At 54.4% G+C, this 18,146-nt stretch overlaps 1 long non-coding RNA gene across 3 annotated transcripts; it reads right to left on the reverse strand.

Annotated features, from left to right (window-relative positions):
* Window positions 1–10,608: 10,608 nt before the first annotated feature.
* On the reverse strand, window positions 10,609–14,456 carry LOC108405526 (uncharacterized). Of its 3 annotated transcripts, none has more exons than XR_012125161.1 (4): window positions 14,001–14,450; window positions 12,751–12,883; window positions 12,421–12,505; window positions 10,609–12,220 (listed from the first exon to the last, which is right to left on the reverse strand). It is a non-coding gene; the product is annotated as an uncharacterized lncRNA (long non-coding RNA). The 3 variants fall into 3 exon arrangements; XR_012125160.1 differs by having other exon boundaries at window positions 14,004–14,448; XR_012125159.1 differs by having other exon boundaries at window positions 10,611–12,220; window positions 14,323–14,456.
* Between the last annotated feature and the right edge of the window lie 3,690 nt (window positions 14,457–18,146).

Here is an 18,146-nt window from a genome sequence, read left to right on the forward strand (position 1 = left end):
TCTTTTCCCTTGGAGCTCTGACCCCCTCCCTGGAGGCTTGTTATTTCTATAGATATTGAAGGATGACAAGCAATCTCCTTGGCCATTGATTAATTTCCCTCAGCAGACACTGGCTGTTTGCAACTTCTTCTACCCTCCCCATCTTTTACTTCCAGAAATGTCTCTAGGAGGGTGACTGACTCTCCACTTTCTGGCATGGTACCTTCACTGGAGGGAATATACATGGCCCTCTCCTCCAGCCCCAAGGCCGGAGTTATACCTGCATTGGTCTCTCAGCTTGCAGTCATTTGCAGTTAAGGATTTTATAGGTGGAGAAGGTGGTGCTGAGGGTGAGCTGGTCACGCTGAAGGTGACAGCTAAAATGATGCGGAAGATGGAGAGAAAGGGCAGTGTGATGGCGAGGCGGAGTGGGCCCTGTGTCGGGGGCGATTATCTGGCCTAGACCGAAAGGAGAAGTAGAAAATGTTGGATTGTGACGGTGGTGGTGCATGGCAGCAATGAGGTTGAAGGGAAGGAGCAGGAGAAGGGGAGAGTGAAGGGAAATGTGTGCAGGGGAAGCTTCAGGAGAAGCACAGCAGTGTGGAAGGGTTAGGGGCCCAGATTCCGGGGCTGGACATTCTAGTTTCAAATTCCAGCCCCACTGCCTAACACTTAGGGTGATTACTTCATGTCTCAGTCTCGGCATCCTCATCTGTAAGATGGGGATTGTAACAGCATCTGCCCTGTAGGCCTGCTGGGAATACATGTAAAGTGCTGGCTTGTGGTAACCGCCGTATAAGGGTGTGTGAGGTCAGACGTAGATGGGAGTTACAGCCACATCGGAGTGAAGGCCTCAGGCACAGCAGGCTGTGTCAGAAGGTTTGGGAGACCTTGTGGGGCTCTGTCCCTGACTGTGTGTGACTCACCCTGTCTAGGTCTCCTCAGTTGCCTGGTGTATGAAGGGAGAATTGGAGTGAATAGTATTCAGACCTCAGAAGTCCCCTTGAACAGCAGAACTCTACATGTGTGACCGATCCGTGGCCCTGTGGGAACATCCAGGCCCAGACAAGACCCAGCAGGTCTGTAGGCCCAGGTGCAGCTTCAGCACACGCCTACAGCTGGGGTCAGACGGAGGGAAATGCTGAGCAGGTCAGACCTGCCTCCTTCTAGGGGTAATGAAAAGGTAAGAGGTGAGCCCCTGCCTGGGGGGAGAGGCGCCAGCTGCCCCTCACTCCGCGGCAGCTGCCAGACTCCAAAGTGCAGCCCTGAAGGGGCCACGTTGCAGATTTCAGTTACACTGTGACCTGTGGCTGTGGCCGTGTTGGCTTCTGCTCCCCGGTGGGGTGCATGGGAGGTTTCATAGCGAACCCAGCCTTTCCCAGTCCTGCCCCATGTCCACACTCCCACCAGTCTCTTCCTCTCCCTGGGGTTGGAGGACAGAAATGGGAAGCAAAAGGTCACTCATGCACAGGCCTGAGTAGATCTTTACCAGCTCCTCTGGTTTGGGCCTTGCCTACAAATGTCTGCAGAACCGAGGGGCGGCTCTCAGAGGCTGCAGGGGAGGAACGCACAGCAGGAGGTTCCCCTCAGTCCTGCCCCAGAGGGAGCCCCACCCTGGGCTCACTGGTCCTTGACAGTCAGGGGTGGGGAGAGCTTGGCCGTAGTGTCCAGGAGCCGTCATCTGTCCCTGACCTCTCCTCCTGACGCACTGCTGTGGGCTCCCCACCGTCAGCCATTCACCCTCCTGAGGGAGGCAGGAGAGCCCTCCCACATCCCGGGTTCTGGTCCCGACACTACTGCACACATCGTGGTCTGTGGTCCTGGCAGGATTTGCACCCAGGAGCTGAAACTTACTGGGTGGGAACTGCCCTCTGGCCTACCCCTTGGTTCAGGTCCCAATCCACCTCGGCTACATGGATTTCGGGCTGTGTGTGTATATGTGTGCATTGGTTTATGCCAGAAGGTGTAATACAAATATTAGCCATCCATGTATTGAGCTCTTACTATGTGCCAGGTTTTATCTAACATTCTACATGCATCACCTCACTGAATCCTCATTTACAGATGAAGAAACAGATTCAGAGAGCTTAGGTCACTTGTTCAAGCTCACACAGAATGCATCTGAGTCTAGCTTCACAGACCTCACTGATGCCGAAGGCTGTTGTCTTACCACTAAACTGTGTCCCACCCACCTGGCTGGATGTGGGGCCCCTCCTGATGCTCAGTAAACCAGGTGTGTCGAGGACAGCAGAGTCAAGGGGTGTCCACTCTCGGGCCTCAGATCCTCCTGTCCACCCATGATCACGATCGCACCCACCTGAGGCCACCCCATGCCTCCCAGGAAAGCTGGAGCAGAGCCCAGGGCTGCCCAGGCAGCTCAAGGAGGCTGCCAAGCCGCTGCTGAGTCAGCAACCCCGAATCTACAGGCCTCCACCATAGCTCACTGTGGGGACTCCCCCAGCACCTCTCCCCAGCCCCTGCCCCCTCCATCAGAGTAACTCTCCCCTCTCTTCCCTGTTCCCTCTTCCGTCTCCAGAATGTTCCCTATGGCGCTCCCAAGCTCCCTTCCTCCTGCAGCCCCAGACCTGTACGCTTTGACTGGTCCGGCCTGCAAATCTCCCAGCTGGTCGTCTATTTTGGGGTCACAGCCTCAGCCGCATCGTGCCTGTGCTTCTCTAAATCAAATGTAGCCCCGAGTCTCCTCTCTGGTCCTCTGGACCCTCCTCCTCCCCGTGTCTTCTCCCTGCTCACCAGCTGCACAACGCAGTCAGAAACCAGCTTGTTTCTGAGGCTGGAAAAGAGAACCGCGGGAAATTAACAGGCTGAGAAATGTCTGCTCAGCCCCGTGTTTGTTTTGTGCCCTCCGTCTTCTCACCGCAGCTCCCTCCTCCTGCCCCTGCCACCTCCATCCGGCTCCCCCACCCCTCCCAGTCTGCGTGGGCACCCGGGGCCTGGGGTTGTGTCTGGGGCTTTGCAGGAAGGTGCATCCTGATGTGTGTAGTTATGTGTGCGTGTGTGTGTGTGTTTAGGGATGGCAGACCTGCCCCTCCTTCCAAGGCAGCTTAGCCAGAAGGGCCAGCGGCAGAGAGGATTGTGCGGGTGGGGAAGCTGAGCGCAGAGCCTGCGGAGCCCGTGGGCAGGCAGAGAAGCACCACACAAGAAATTGATTCCATTAAAAAGTAATCTTAAATTTAATAAAAGTTATGATTTGATTATAGCCACAGAACCTACAGGCAAGAGGGGAAGGGCGGGTGGATTCTCATGATGGATAAACAGAAGAAAAAAAAAACACAGAGGAGGAGGGAGAGGAGAGAGAAATGCTTAGGTTTGGATGGATGAGAGGATGGGGAGACCGGGGCGGGGTGGGGAGTGAGACCGTCCTCTCTCCCTCGGACAGAAGGGAGAAGCCTGTGGCTGGGTTCCAGAGAGGAAGCAGGGTGAGCAGGGAGTGATGGGATTCAAGGAGCTCCCAGGAGGTGGAGCAGGTGGAGGAGGCTGGGGGGCGTGGAGGCAAGGCCTAGGGGAGGTGGGTATGCAGGTCTGATGGCCTGGGGCCCTGAGGAAGGAGGTGAGGAGCCAAAGCCCCACATTAGCACTCAGACAGGCAGTCCTGGGTTTAGGTTCTGCGTCAGCCTCTTCCTAGCCGGGTGACTTAACTTTTCAAAACCTCAGTTTCCTCATCTGCCAGATGGGACTATGGAGACAGCACTTGCCTCGTGAAGTGGTCATGAGAATGAGTGATATCATGCAGGTGCGGTATCTGGCATCAACTAGGTGCCCGATAAAGGATAGTTGTTCCCCATCCCTTCCCCACTGGTGTCATTGTCCCCTCACTGTCCCTTCCATTTATTTACAAGCACTAATCAATCCTACTCTTTTATTCTTTTTGCAGTTGTGGGGACTAATGCCTTTCGTCTCCCATCTCAGTGTGGGAAGTTGGTTCTCCTGGGTAGAGTTTCGTACTTTGTCCTGCCCATCCCCCTAGAGCATGAATAGGACACGGGAAGCGGGGACGTTGCCTCTCCAGGGACCCACTGCCATTGTGGGCTAAGGGACCATCAGGAAGACACATTTCCCTGCCCAGTCCCCCCGCTCCTCACCCTGCCTTTGCTGTTCCCCACTCAGCCCAGAATCACAGTCAGGCATGCAGCTGAAACTCCCAACACCTGAAAAGTGTCCCTTGGGTGAGACTGTCCAGGCCCAGGCCTAGGCCACCACGATCAGCTCCTGTTATGCACAGCATCTGGCTCTCATGTAAGCCTCCTGTTAGTTCCTCCCAATAAGCCTGGTCCCTGTCTCCAGGCTGGGCAGATGGAGCCAGGGGCCTCTAGAGTCAGCACCCACACCAGTGAGTGGGGCCTGGGCAGGAGGCCAGGACATCACTGTGAGATGCTAAGTGAGGTGAGAGCCAGAGATCTCAGCTACCCTGGAGTCCAGGAATTGGGAACCAGGAAATGCAGTCACGGAAACAGACAGGGGACATAAGAAATCATTCTGGGGATAATGCCACCAGTTCTGCTCAATCATCTCCTCCCCTTCCAGACTGTTTTTAGCAAAGTAGTTCTATCTGAATTCTCTCCCACCCATTGGCATGTTAAAGACACCTGCTGTTGAAGACATTGAGGACAATAGGACTGGTGATACTAGTGTCTCCATTTTACTGATGAAGAAATTGAGGTCAGAAAGGGTAAACTATAACCCCCAACCACACAGCATGGAATAGATGGATCTGGGACTGAAAACCAGAAACCCAGGGCTCGGACTCCAATTACAGAGCTCACTCTCACCAGGCCCCCACAGCCTGTGACCGAGCCACCACTCATCACGACGACCTCCGCTGGAGCCCCCCTCACCACGGCTGCCACCACGTCACTCAGCTCCACCTCTTTTGCCAAAGTCACCGGTCTGATTCCCACCGCAGCAGCCTCTGGGCTCAGCCCTCATCTTCTTCCAGGAAAGGCAGCCCAGTCTTGGATTCACATGTCCTATGTAGCCTCCAGAAGGAAGAAACTGCAGCCCTGAAGGTCAGGGAGGGCACCCAGAGAGAGCAGGGCACAGGGACCTGTAGCTAAAGGACCCTAGGGTTGTTGGGGATCAGACTGGGACTGTGGCCACTCCCAAAGGATGCCCCTAACCCCCCTGCCAGCTTTCCAGACCCCTTCACGGAACCACCATCTCCTGAACCTCCGGGACGGTGTCTGCAGCAGAGCACCCTGGGGGCTTCCTCGTGCATACATGTTGGCTCAGCAGAGATCCCAGTCTGATGCCTAAGCTCAGTCCTGTCTGCTGTGCGTGCTCCTGTCCTGTTCTCTGGCAGGGAGCAATCCAGCCACGCCCTGTGATAGAGTCCGGCCATTCCTCTTCTTGAGGATGCCCTTCCTCCTCGGCAGAGACTGAGGACATAGGCAGTGACTGGGTTCAGGTCCTCCAGCAGTCAGCCCGCAGGCTGTGTTCTCAAAAGCAGATCCTTACACTTTACTTGGAGTGGTCCCTAGCTCCAAGAAGTGCCTGGTGACCTTTAGAAGGAGCCGCTGTGGAGTTCTGACTTCTGTGCAACATTCACTAATAAATTGCCTTCCCCAGTCTCTCCCCATGATGAATGCAGAAGGGGTCTGAGCAGGGAAAAGGTGCTAACACTGGCCAAGAGCCTACTGCGTGCCCAGCCCGTGCTACAGGCTTGACCTACAGAATGCCATTTTATCCTGGCAACAGCCTTGTGAGGCAGATGCCCCGCTTTGAATCAGAAACAGAAGTTCAGATAGGTTAAGTGACTTATCCAAGGTCACACAGGAAGAAGGTAGCAGAGCAAGGATTTGAACATGAACATGTGACTTGAAAGCCCCTGCTCTTTCCACCACCACCCCCCCACCCCTGTGACTTTTCTCTCTGGTTCAGCCCCAGGGAGGGCTCCTTCACAGGGGAAAAGGTCTTTCACAACAAAGTGAAAAAAATCATACACACCTAGAGCCAGCAATCTCTTTGCCAGGAATGAATCCTCAACAAACGCTCAGACATGTGCACAAGGTATGGTAGATGTTCGCTGCACAAAATGTATTAGATACTCTCGTTTGCAACAGTATAAAAATCAGTCCCCCAGTAAGCAGTGGATATGTAAATGGATTGTCATGCAGCTTGTCAAAGAAAGAGGCGGACCTTAAAGGGATAGCCTGGAAAACTCTCTGAAAACACAGCTACATGGGGTGGGGTGTGTGTGGGGGTGACAGCACCATGAACAGTGTCTATATTTACATAAATCATATCTTATATGTACAAATATATTAATATATGAATTTTGTTTATTGTAGTGCTCTTTTAGGCATCTATTGTTTCCAATTAAGGGGAAGTGGGAAAAGGTAGGAAAGACTAAAGAGGGAAATGACTCCCACGCACCAGGAACCCTCCACCGTCTCTCTTTAGGTTCGAGCCGTCCCTCCCACCACTGAGCATTCTGAGCACAGACATCAGTGCCCCTGGTACAAGGGAAGGGAATTTCTTATCAGCACTGGGCATGACTTCCTCCTACCATTTTCATCCCCACCTGGCACCTTCTGTAAGCAGTACAGACAAGGCCCCCAGGAGGTCATCTCTTGTAAGGTTATAATCAATGGGGTTTCAACACATCTCGCCACTACAAGGTGAAGGGGAAAGTTGGGGTCACCTCCTTTGGGCTGCATCTCATGACGTGTTTGTTGGAATTGTGCAACTTGGACCATGTATGAGTCAAGCTTGTGACTTAGTTCCCCCTTCTATCTCCCTTGTTTTTCACTAGATTTAGTATCCTGTAAATCAGTTGAAATCTGGGGACAACTGATAAGGAAAGAGTTGGGGGGATACCGAGCACATATGATGAGCAGGGATTGGTTGACTGTTTTCATTTGTCTTTAAAGATCTGCCTTGGAACCAGGTTTTACATCGTAAGGGCTGTTAGTAGGGACACCCATTGCAACTGGGTGCTAACTGTCGACATAAACTCCAACTGACCCCTGCTTCTTCCCCACCCCACAGAGACCCACACCCTTTCCAGACTGGGGTCAGATGGACTTCTGTCATCATACAGACAAACAGCCTATGTAGCAGTAAAAAAGCTTTCACCCCACCTCAAGACTGGCCCACCTGAGAATCATCTTTGGCTGTGTGTTCTTTCTAATAAACTCTGGTATTCCTGCTTCACTGCTGAATGTCAGCTTGGTGATCCTAATGGACCAACTCTCCCCCTCCCACCCATATCCCTGCTTTCCCAGCAGACTCTATTCTCATCTCTGCAATTGTCTCTCTCTCTCCTTCTGTTTCTCTAGGTTGGCTTGGAGTCTCTTGGATGCGAATCCAACTCAAACTGGCTTTGGCTTTTTTTGCTTACATCACTGAAAAGCCAGAGAAAGGCTTCAGGCATAGCTGGATCCAGGCACTCAGACAATGTCATCTGGCATCAGTCTCTCTCCAACTCTCAGCTCTGCTCTGCTTCATGTTAGCTTTACTCTCTGTTACCCACTCCCTGAGGGTTTTAAGTAGCTCCAGACTTAGACCTACCCACGTGGCAAACCTAACAGAGGAAGAACTCCCCTTCTAACAGTTTGACAGAAGATTCAGTGCTCATCTTACTAGATCAACTTTTGTTGAATCATGTGGCCCAAGATGGATGGCACAGAAGGGCCAGCTCCAGTCATGTGCCCACCCTGAGATCCTGGGTAAGGCCGGGTAAAGTCAACCTAAACCACACCGGCAGAGAGAGGGCAGGGTGGTTCTCTAAGGAGAATCTGGGCATGTCTAGCAGCAGAAGGAAGGTGGGAGAGGGGCATGGCAAATCAACGGGACACTGACTTGGGGGACGTCATCGCCTCTCTCGGTGAAAAGCTGGGTGCGGCGTCTGGATCTGATTCTCTCCCCCAGACACGCTCGGAGCCCGGTTTCTTTCCATGGCCTTGGGCAGCTGGATTAAAGCAGCTGCCACGTCTTTCTATGCCACCACCATTCTCACGGCTCCCTTCTCCATTTCTGCTCCTAGTGGAGCTTCTGTGATACAGGGAGGGGGCAGGGAGGGGGAGGAGAGAGAGGGAGAGGTGGGGCGGAAGTGAAGAGAAGGGAAGACCAACACCCAGACCAACATCCTTGGAAAACCAAGGGAGGCAGGCAGAAGCTCAAGAGCAAACTCCCAAGGCTGTGCTGCTGCCAGGCCCCTCAGCCCACCTCCCACTTGCTGCCCAGCCTGCGAGTGGTGCATCACGGCTTCGCTGTGCTAGCACCCTGGCTGGGCTGGGCGCCAAGCCCCCACTGCTTTGTCAGGGTGTCATTATCCCCATTCGGCAGCCCCTGTCACCTGGAGGTTCTTTCTCCTCCTCTGGCCCACACAGCAGACCTGCACACAGATGCCCCTGTGCTCACCTCCTGCCTGGCTCTTGGCTCCTCTAATTGCCCCCTCTGGGGGCCTTTGCTGCTGCAGAGCCAGTAAGTTTGCCCCTGTGGGTGTCATCCCTGCTGCAAGCCCATCCCCCCTCCGCTTGTTGCCCTCTGACTGGATTCTCTCTTTGTCTAGAGAGAGCCAACACCTCTGCCCCAGGGAGTCTCCTTGTCCAGAAGAAGCCAAAGGTCAGAGAAGGCACAAGCAGCGTTCTAGGCACAATTCTCTTTCCCTCTGGGCTCCTCAGCTGCTCCACAATGAAGAGGTTGAAAACAGATCAGGAAAGTAAACTCTGGCACACATGCCACCATTTCTAATCCCGAACCCACGGCAGACATTGCTAATCAATCCTGGCACGCTCTTCTCAGGACACTCACAGGCAGCTGCTGCTCCTCATTCAGCATTAGCTTGTGACCTGAAATTTCTCTGCCACTCCTGGACTGGCTGACCTCTGAGGGTCCTTCCAACACTGACAGTCAAGGATTCTTTTGACCTGGTTGAATCAGTATCACTCCCCCCATCTCCCATTTCTCCCTCCAGCTCATTCTTTTGATCATCCCCATCCGTCTCTCTCTCCCATCTGCTTATTTCTAAGCTCCTGCTGCTGACCATGTAAACCCTAGATAGCGTCTGGGTCTCCCATGTTCTGTTTACTGTCACTCTGCTTCAGCTCCTTGAAAGTTACATTTTCCAGGCAGTCACACTTACACGTGTTGTGTGGTTCCGTGGCACTGGCTTGGGGGACGGGGGCAGTTAGAGGAGGGCAGGAGTGATGTGACCAGAGAAATATTAAGAGATAACAGGGTGGGCAGACAGAGGAGCTAGATTTAAATTTATGTATCTAGGCCATAGTGATTGGAATGGGGAGGGGGAGTTTGAATGGAATTCATCCTGGACCCCCAAGGTCACAGTGGGTTGAAGGATCAGGCTCAGGACCTAGAGGCAAAGGACGGAGGGAGCATATGAATGTGTAGCTCAGTTGACCAACACGAAAGGGGCAAAGGGCTTCTTTGGTGGTGGTGGGGAGCTATCAAGAATTGGGATAACGGGATGGACTGATGGTGGGTGCTTCGTGAGCAGAAAAGCATGCACTAGCTATTGATCAGAAGAGTCTGGCACGGGAACATGAGCGCTGGCCAGCAGTGATGTTAGAGGGTTAAAGCAAAGCATCGCCGAAGTTGCAGGACATGTCTGTCCTGTCAGAACTGCTTGCAGCAGTTTTAAAATTTCAGGAAACGCTGCCAACTTTATCTGAGGGGCACGTGCCCTTGTGGAATATGCACAGGGGCCAATCAGCCCGGAGCAGAATGACCACAAGAAAACCACATGTCTGTTGGCCTGGATTCAAATCCCAGCTCATCCACTTACTAATTGTGAGACTTTGGCCTCGGTTTTCTCATCTGTAAAATGAGTGACATCTAACTCATAGGGTCACTGCAAACATTAAATAAGAATGTGTGTATAGGGCTCAGCGCTGTCATCAGAATTGCTTGATAACAAACGGTAGCTGGTAACCTGGTTATGCCAGCATTATTCTTATCATGGGTAACATATCTAAGGGGTCCCATGAGGGACCCCCTAATTCACTCACTATATGTAGGCTGGGGGCTGACCTAAGTGTTTACCTGTGTTACTAACTTTAATGGTGGGATTGTCCCAGACACACCATCAAATTGCCATGTGACAGGTAAATCTTGCCTAAACCAAAAAGGCAGCAATTCAAAAGGCCAACTTTTGCATGGCGACTCTATGTGGTACAGAAAGAGCCTGACAGCTCCCCTCAGGCCTCATTCTTCCCTAGGATGTAAAAGCCAGGTATGGGGAATAGTACTAGGACTGGTGACAGGCTGGGAAAGGGCCCCAAGATGCTGACAAAAGAGAGGGGCAGCTTCTCAATCAGTCTTTGTCTCCTTCCCAGCTGTGCTATGGACAGCCCTGTCCAGGCTGCCGGCCTCACCTAGCCCCCGGCGGATCACTTGGCTGGGGTCAGCAAGGGCCGGCCAGGCTATGGCTCAGCTGTCAGGATGCCAGTCAGCTGAGGTCCTGGTATGAGGCTGACGGGCGGCTTCCCAGATCCCAAAAGCCAGCCTCTCTGTTGCTTTCCTGTGGCTTGAACGGAAGGTGGCAGCGGTTCAGGGCCTGGGATCACCTGACCTACGTGTTGTGCCATGCCTCTGCCATGCCATGCAGAGAGGAAGCCAGGCCAGTATGGCAAGAAAGCCCAGCGTCCCAGCGGGCTTCTACCCCTGTAATGTGGCGGGTGTCCACCACAGTCACTTTCAAGATGTCCCTTCACAGGGCTCCATACCCTCAGGCCACCACACAGAGATCACGAGGAAAAAGCTGTGCTGTCACACGGCCATGAGTTCAAGTCCCAGATTTGCCATTTACTAGTGTGACCTAGGGAAGGGCCAGCGCTGTGGGCAATCTGTGCCTCAGTTTCCTTACCTACAAGTTAAGGATGATAAATAGGGCTCCTGTCAGGATTACGTGAGTATTTATTTAGCTCAGGTCTGGCACACAGTCAGTGCTTGAAAAATGTTAGCTATTATTCTTCTAATTATTACTATTGTTCCTGAGGTCCCAAAATGTACTGTGGTTGAGGAGTTACACAAATACCAGCCAGGAAGTTCGTAAGGCCCAGCGTGGGAGTGAACCTTACCAAAGCCCAGTGTGATGTGGACATGGTCCTTCTGCCACACTGAGGAAGTACCCCAGGCCAGCCCCAGAGGCTGCAGCATCCCTTCATGCCACTGCAGAGGGCCCCTATCCCATGGCACCCTGATCGCACAGCTGGAACAGACAAGGGGATCTCAGCTGATGCCACTCCTGGACCCCCTTGACCGCTATCCTGGCCGGCGTCCAGGAAGACGCAGAGGGATGAGGAACAGATGTCTCTGAACAGGGTTGCCCAAAGTGGCTGTCTGCCTTCTCCTCAGAAACAGTTCAGGGGTAGGACCCAAACACGGTGGAATTTGCCTGGATGTCAGAGCTGGCCATGGCGGGAGACAGCCCACCACTGGGGAGGCCAGGGGGAGCCCCCCTTTGTTAGGGCCCACCTGGCACAGTGGTCCCCTCTGTGCCCTTCCTCTGTCCCTTGGCTTCTTCCTCATCAGACACAGGCTCTGCCTTCTGGTGTTTACCTGGGAGAGTGGGGGCAGCTGTCTGCGTATTTCTGTGTGCCCGGGTCCTTCCGTGTCCCCCACCCGGGGGATGCCTGGGCTGGACTGTATATTTCCGGAGTTGCCTACTTGAATCACAGGCCTTTATTTTTAGAAGATTACAAACGTGGGGGCTGGGGAGAGGCCTGAGGGCGCAGAGCTGGGTGGGAAGAGACCCAGGAGTCTGGATACGGTGGCTGTGGGACACGAGTGGAGTGGGGCCCTGAGGGGAATAGGTGAAATGGTGGGGGGACAGGTGAGAAGGTAAGGGGACCCCACTCTCTCAGCACTCTGAGCAAGATCAGAGTCTTTACAGGCTAGGCTGGAGAGGGCGGGGCTCGGAGGGGGATGGGTCAAGGGTCACCTCTCTGGCATGTAGTTGGATCCCCGGGGAGGCCGAGGAGCCTGGGAAAGAGACTAAGAAAGCTGCTCCCCTCCCCCGTCCCCAGGGGCCTTCGGGACTGGGAGAGCAGCTTCCTGCACAGACAGCTCCTCAGTCCCCCAGGCTGGGGCCGTCTTAACCCTTCTGGTGCTGGCATCAGGGAAAGCAGAGGGCAGCGGCGCTGTGCACCCGTGTTCTCCCAGGTGTGGCCCGAGGGCCGTGTCCCACTCACGTGCCACCTTCCTCTCGCTGTTGTGTTCAACACACTCATCCCCGAGTCTAGACTCTACAGCCCCAGATTGCCTGAAGTGGTGAGAATTCAACTGGTTTCTCTTCCCCCAGATCACCGAGAGAGAAATGGTGGCACCCCCCCTAGGGGCGGGCAGCACAGCATCTGTCCCTTCACAGTGGGTGCTGAGATGTCAGACAGAATCAGGGCTTGCGGGGTTAGGAAGTCCCCCACCCTGCCGTGCGTGGAAGGCCTCTGGCCAGGGGGAACTTGCCTTAAAGTCAGGGGACCTGGTCTGTACACCTGTCTCTGGGCGACCTCAGGGAGTTCCTTAACTTTCCGGGCCTCAGATACAGCCTCTGAAAGACACGAGGAAATGAGATGCTGGGAGAGGCAGACTCCCCTCTTGGCCCTTCCTGCCCTGGAGCCGGAGGCAGCACCCTGGAGGCAGCACCCCGCAGGCTCTGAGCCTCCCCTCTTCCCACTCTCCGTGAAGGCAGGAAGCTGTCTGCTTTCTCCATCCCCGAAGGAGTGTGGCCTCACCCACTCTTCCAAGGAGCAGTGACAAACAAGCAAACAGATGAACCACCCGCCCTGGACTCACCGGCTTCTTCCCTTTTCTCCTCAACAGCATTGGACAGGTTGTCAGAAAGGCCTGGCCTGGGGTGAAGTTCTGGCTTGTTACTCATCAGCTGTGAGCCTTGGGGCGAGCCCTGTCAAGCCTCGATTTCATTTATCTGTAAAGGAGGGGTTAGAAATAAACCATTTACCGAATGGACTTGTCAGGATAAATCCAAATAGCTTTTGCAAACTCTAAGGTGATATTTGCAAGCAAGATCTATTGTGATCAGTAATATTACTGTTAATCCCAGACCTAGTTCGGGGGTAGGATAAAGTGTGGTTTTGAGCCTGAGGTGTCTTGATAGTTGGGCAAGTTTCTTAACCTTTGTAAGCCTCAATTTTCTCATCTGCAAAATGGGGATTATAATATTACTTACAGCAAAGAATTGGTGTGAGTGTAAACAAGAGAGTACACACAAGTGGTTTTTTCAGAGTCCCCAGCGCAAGGCAAACTTCACAAACAGTAACCACTGCTATGTTAACCTCCCCCATCAACTCTTCTATCTCTACATCCTCAGCTTCCCACCTAGAGGAGGTGGTTGTCTCACATGACTACAGATACTGTACGAAAACGTATCTTGCAGAAGCCGCCTTCCTCGCGGCCCTTACAGGAGGCAGAGCAGGATGGCATTGCGGAGCGAAGGCCAGAGGACAGGGCATTGTGTGTGTGTGTGGAAATGGGGGTCATAGCTGTCCCTGAACCCCACCAGCTACCCAGGGTTGAGGCCCCTCCGCCTGCCAGGCCGGCGGCAGTGATGTTAGGAGTTGCGTATCAGGTTAGAGCGGAGCCGCTGTCTCGGGCTGTCTCTGCGCATTACCCAACCCATCTGTCCTGCTCTCCTGCGCGCACTGCCTGCCCCCAGCTCTGCCAGCGCTAACTAGTTAATTGGATCTTGGCTAACCTGGTTATAGGCCAAGCTTCTCTGCCTGCACACTGCAGGTGGGGGCAGGGCAGAGTGGCTGAGCATGTGTGCTCATGAGCGTGAGTGTCCTTGGGTGGGAGCCTGTCCTTAAGCCGCTTGTCCCAAGACCCCCAGGATCCCCTGGGCCCATGGAGATAGGATCTCGGCACCTGAGGTGAGCCCAGATCACCCCAATCCTCTGTGAATGGCACCGGGTCAACATCCTGTTCCAAAGCTCAGCTCTGCTGCTAACACGATCTTTATCACTTCTGGGGGTGCTGAGCCGCAGCCTCCTCCTCTATAGATTGTACCATAAGGTAATAGAATGTACCACCTAGGGGGGCTGTGAAGATTAAGAAAAATGGAACATCCACTTTAGGGTCTGGCACTTAGTAGGCACTCTGTGAGTGACTGTGATTGCCGTTGTCATCAGCGTCAGGCGCGTCGGGTTCCGGCCACCATCCCCTTCCTGGGGTCGGGGCGCGGGGAGGGAGAGGCTCTCATTCACAGTTCCTTGCAGGTGTTTCCTCTGAGGGCGACTCCAATCTCCCCGATTGTTCCTTATGCAAATATCATGCTAATGATCACGTCCCCACACCCCTGTGCCGGGCGGAGAAGGTGGAGAGCTGGCCCATCCGCAGGGTTCACTTTACCCAGTCCATCTCCTTCCTCCCACAAAGAGGAGCAGATGCTCGTCCTCTGACAACTCCAGTCCTCGGGGCAGAGGGAGAGAGAGACCCCGATTGAGAGGAACAAAGAGAGGCCCCAGTCTTGGTAGGAGACGGACAGCCTCCTCATCGCCATAATCATCAACATCACAAAAGCCTTTGGAAACGTCAGATTCTCCCCCGCCCAGCGCGGGCTACTCTACAATTATAGAGGCCCAGCCCCGGGCCGGGGGAGCTGGGGCGCGGGGAGGGCGGGGTGGAGGAGGGAGAGACGGGGAGGCAGCGTTTGCTAAAAGACAGTGGCTGTTTTCTTATTGTCCTTGAGGGTGGGGGCCTCCCGCAGGGCCCCAGCTCCTGGCAGAGGGTGGCTTGACTGTAAAGCGGTCAAACCCTGAGCGAGGGGGCGCCCCTGAGTCTGCCCCGGTGGTTCCTGTCCTGCTCGCCTTTCGCCTTTCTTACGAACTGTGTGGCTTCCCCTCTTTGTCTTGTTGCCTCGACTATAAAATGGGCGTAATTCCTGCTTCTCCAGGTTCTGTGAGAATTCGATGAGATCCTCAATGAAAAATGATCGTACCCGGCAAACAGAATGCGAGTGACGGAAAGGCGGGGCCCATCCCTGCTCCGTGGCCCTCATTAGTGGTCAGACAAAACTGGTCCCACTTTGCACCTGGCAACGTGATGTGTGATCAGTGTTCTAGACCAGGGTAACTAATCAGACCAAGCGGCAGGGGGCCCTCCGAATTAGGTGGGTTTGAGACTGGCGCCTACCGAACATTTAACACATTTAACCCACCCCTTGAGTTCCTGCTGGATAAGATTTACAGTTGAACCTTAGTCTTCTGACGCTGTCCTCTGGACGGTATAAAAATAGAGACGGGAGGGGATGTGCCAAGCCAAAGCCACAGGCTCAAGTGCAGCAGCAGGGGGCCAGGGGTGCTGGTGCTGATGAGGCCAGTCTAGAACCAGCCTCTTCCTTATGGGGATCCCCCCTGCCAAGAACACTGATGTTTGGCTGAGATGTCCAGGCCTGTAGGCGCTACCACGTAGCTCTACCACGATCCTTCCAGTCCCTGTAAAGAGGAGCACCAGTCCTTCCCTCCTCCAGGGCAGACCCAATCCTTGAGACATAATAGGTGCTCAATAAATACAAATTGGCTGGACTGGGGAGACAGCCACGAGGACACTGCCAAATAAATAGCAAATTGTGGCAGCAGCAGGCCGCTGTAATTAGACCAAGGGGGATAGTCAGTTATTAATATCAGACACGCAGCAGGGTTAACAGCCACTGAGGGTGGCTATAATGAAGAGAGAGCCACTTCCTGCACCCTCAGGGCCTTCCATCCCTCCATGATGGCTTCTGAAGATTGCTGAAAGGCATTAAGTACCCTCGTGGTGCCTGAGATGGTCGCTGTCTTGCTGCCCTCAGTTAGGGCCCTGGCCTCTCCCATTCCTGCCTCCCTGCTAGAATGCACGGCTTTACCTCTTCTGTGGGTCCTACACAGCCCACGGGCAGGATTTGTCCTGAACCCATGGCCGTGTCCCTGATAGTGGAAGCCAGGCCCCTAGGCCTGTGAGATGCTTATTCACTGAGCATGGCAGTGGAAAGTTAGGGTGAGGAGAAGGGGAGTGAGAAGGGAGAGAAAGATTTGAGAGAGGAGGGGAAGTCTAGCTCAAAGGAATGAGAGAGAGGGGACAGGGGGAAGAGGGGGATGCACAGGCAGCCATGTCTGTCCTCTGGATCAGGGCACAAGCCTAGAACTGCCATTGGTGCTTATGGTCTACTTGTAAGGATGACGTGGCCACACAAAGGGCCCTGCCCCCTGGCCTTCTGCCCTGTCACCTGCTCTCCTATCCCTGGCAGTCCAGGCTTCCCTCACTCCCTGCACTCCCTGGCTCCCTTAGCAACCCTTCTCTGCGGAGGTGCTCCTGGGTGCCACCCAATGGGTGGGGGCTGGGCAGGAACCACACGGAGCCAGGCAGCACGGCCAGGAAGGAGTCAGCAAGGCAGATGCCGCCCCTCTCCTGCTGCCTTGATTAGAGAAATTGAGATGTTAATAATATTCTGAGATGCAAGGTGCTAATTAAAGTTAATTACTGTTTCCTTGTGAAGTAACCTCTCCTCATGTTTACCAGGAGCAAGGCTGCCAGCCGCTCCCTGGCTTGTGCCAATCACGATGCCCGCTGCTCTCCGTCCCCACACCCTCACAGGTGCCCTCAGCTGCCCCAGCCCAGGCAGGCACCAAGAGCAGAGGTTCCCAGGCCCTGCCTCTTGGCATGGCAGCAGACCAGCCACATGGGGAGCATCGGGGCACATGGGGCCTGGGGCCAGGACCAGTTTCCTTGGGGCTGGAAGCACTGTCTTCTGCCCCCTCCCCTGTTGCAGAGGCTCTCCCTCTCTCCAGCTCCTGGACCTGGGGCAAGGTACTTAACCTTTTAGAATCTCAGTTTTCTTATCTGTAAATGGGGCTAATAATTTCTACCTTGTACAGTTGTTGTAGGATCAAATGAGATGCTGCCTGTAAATGCTCACCACAATCACATAGTTGGCATTTAATAAGCTCTCAATTAAGGTTAACTGTGATTACCCTTGTCTTTGTTAACAATCATCTCCTTCCCAACTCCCTTTCCTGTGTGGTCTGGCTGTAGGACCTGGGGTGGGTCAGCCTAGTATACCCGTGACTGTACACCTACTTGGACACCACCGCAGCTCTCTGCACACATTAATCCTGTACCAACACATGTGGGAAGCCCACCCCCACCCCCCTGCCTTGTGGAGGGCCTCCCCATCCCTACCTCCTGATACATCCTCTGCTTGTGGCCCCATTTCTGGTTTCAGCCTCTCCCAGGGAGATAGACAGAAAAGAGAGGAAGCTGGTAGGCCTCTCCCAGGAGCAGAGTTCTGCAAAGCCCAGTGTGTGTGTGTGTGTGTGTGTGTGTGTGTGTGTGTGTGTGTGTGTGTGTGTGTGTGTGTGTAGGGGTGTGTGTGCGTGTGCAAGTGCGTGAGGACACGTGTGTGTGTTTGTCTCTTGTGTTCCAGGTTTCACAGGGCTTTGGGGGAGAGGCCACCCTCCTGGGATCCTAGTGAGGTTGCCATGGCAACCACTGCAGGTGCACACCTCCTATCTCCTCCACTCCCCCCAACACACACACACACACACACACAACCACTCTGGCCAATTTGGGGCACACGCCATTTCTCTGGTGGCAGTCTCTCTGTCCTCACCTCGGGGCCACCTCCCCTGTCCCTTGTCTGCCTTCTCAGGGAGCCCCGGATCAGGGAGAAGGCCAAGGGGCCAGAGCCCTGCGGAAGGATTTCTTCTTCACCTCAGCTTCCCCTGGAGGCTTAGTGCGAATGAATGAGTATTGCTGTCACCTTTGGTTTGGGAGGACAGAAGCTTCTGAAGGGGCCTCCCTGGGTATAGCAGGGGCAATCAAAGGATCCGGACTCTGCACTGGCTTTGTGCACCTCCCCTACCCTGCAAGGATCCCTGGCTCTTTCTCTGAGGACAGCACAGGCTGGCCCAGCCTGCAGCATTTCCTGTTTATGGGCTTCGATGGGCAAGGGGAGGGGACCCGAGGCTGGGCATCCTGCCCAGACTTGGGGGTGGGGGTGAGGGTGGGTCAGAAGGACACTGACGGCACCAGCAGGCCCTGGGAAGCCCCCGAGCTCAGCTGTTCCTGGTGGGTTTCTGTACTCTGGCACCCAGATTCCAAGCGCAGCCTTGTTGAGGGCAGTCCTTACCTTGACTTCACCCAAAGCCTGTGCCCCAGCCCCTCTGCGGGCCTGGGTGCCTCCCCCAGAGCCAATG

The sequence above is a fragment of the Manis javanica genome, chromosome 14, assembly GCF_040802235.1.
Source record: "Manis javanica isolate MJ-LG chromosome 14, MJ_LKY, whole genome shotgun sequence".
Classification (NCBI taxonomy): domain Eukaryota; kingdom Metazoa; phylum Chordata; class Mammalia; order Pholidota; family Manidae; genus Manis; species Manis javanica.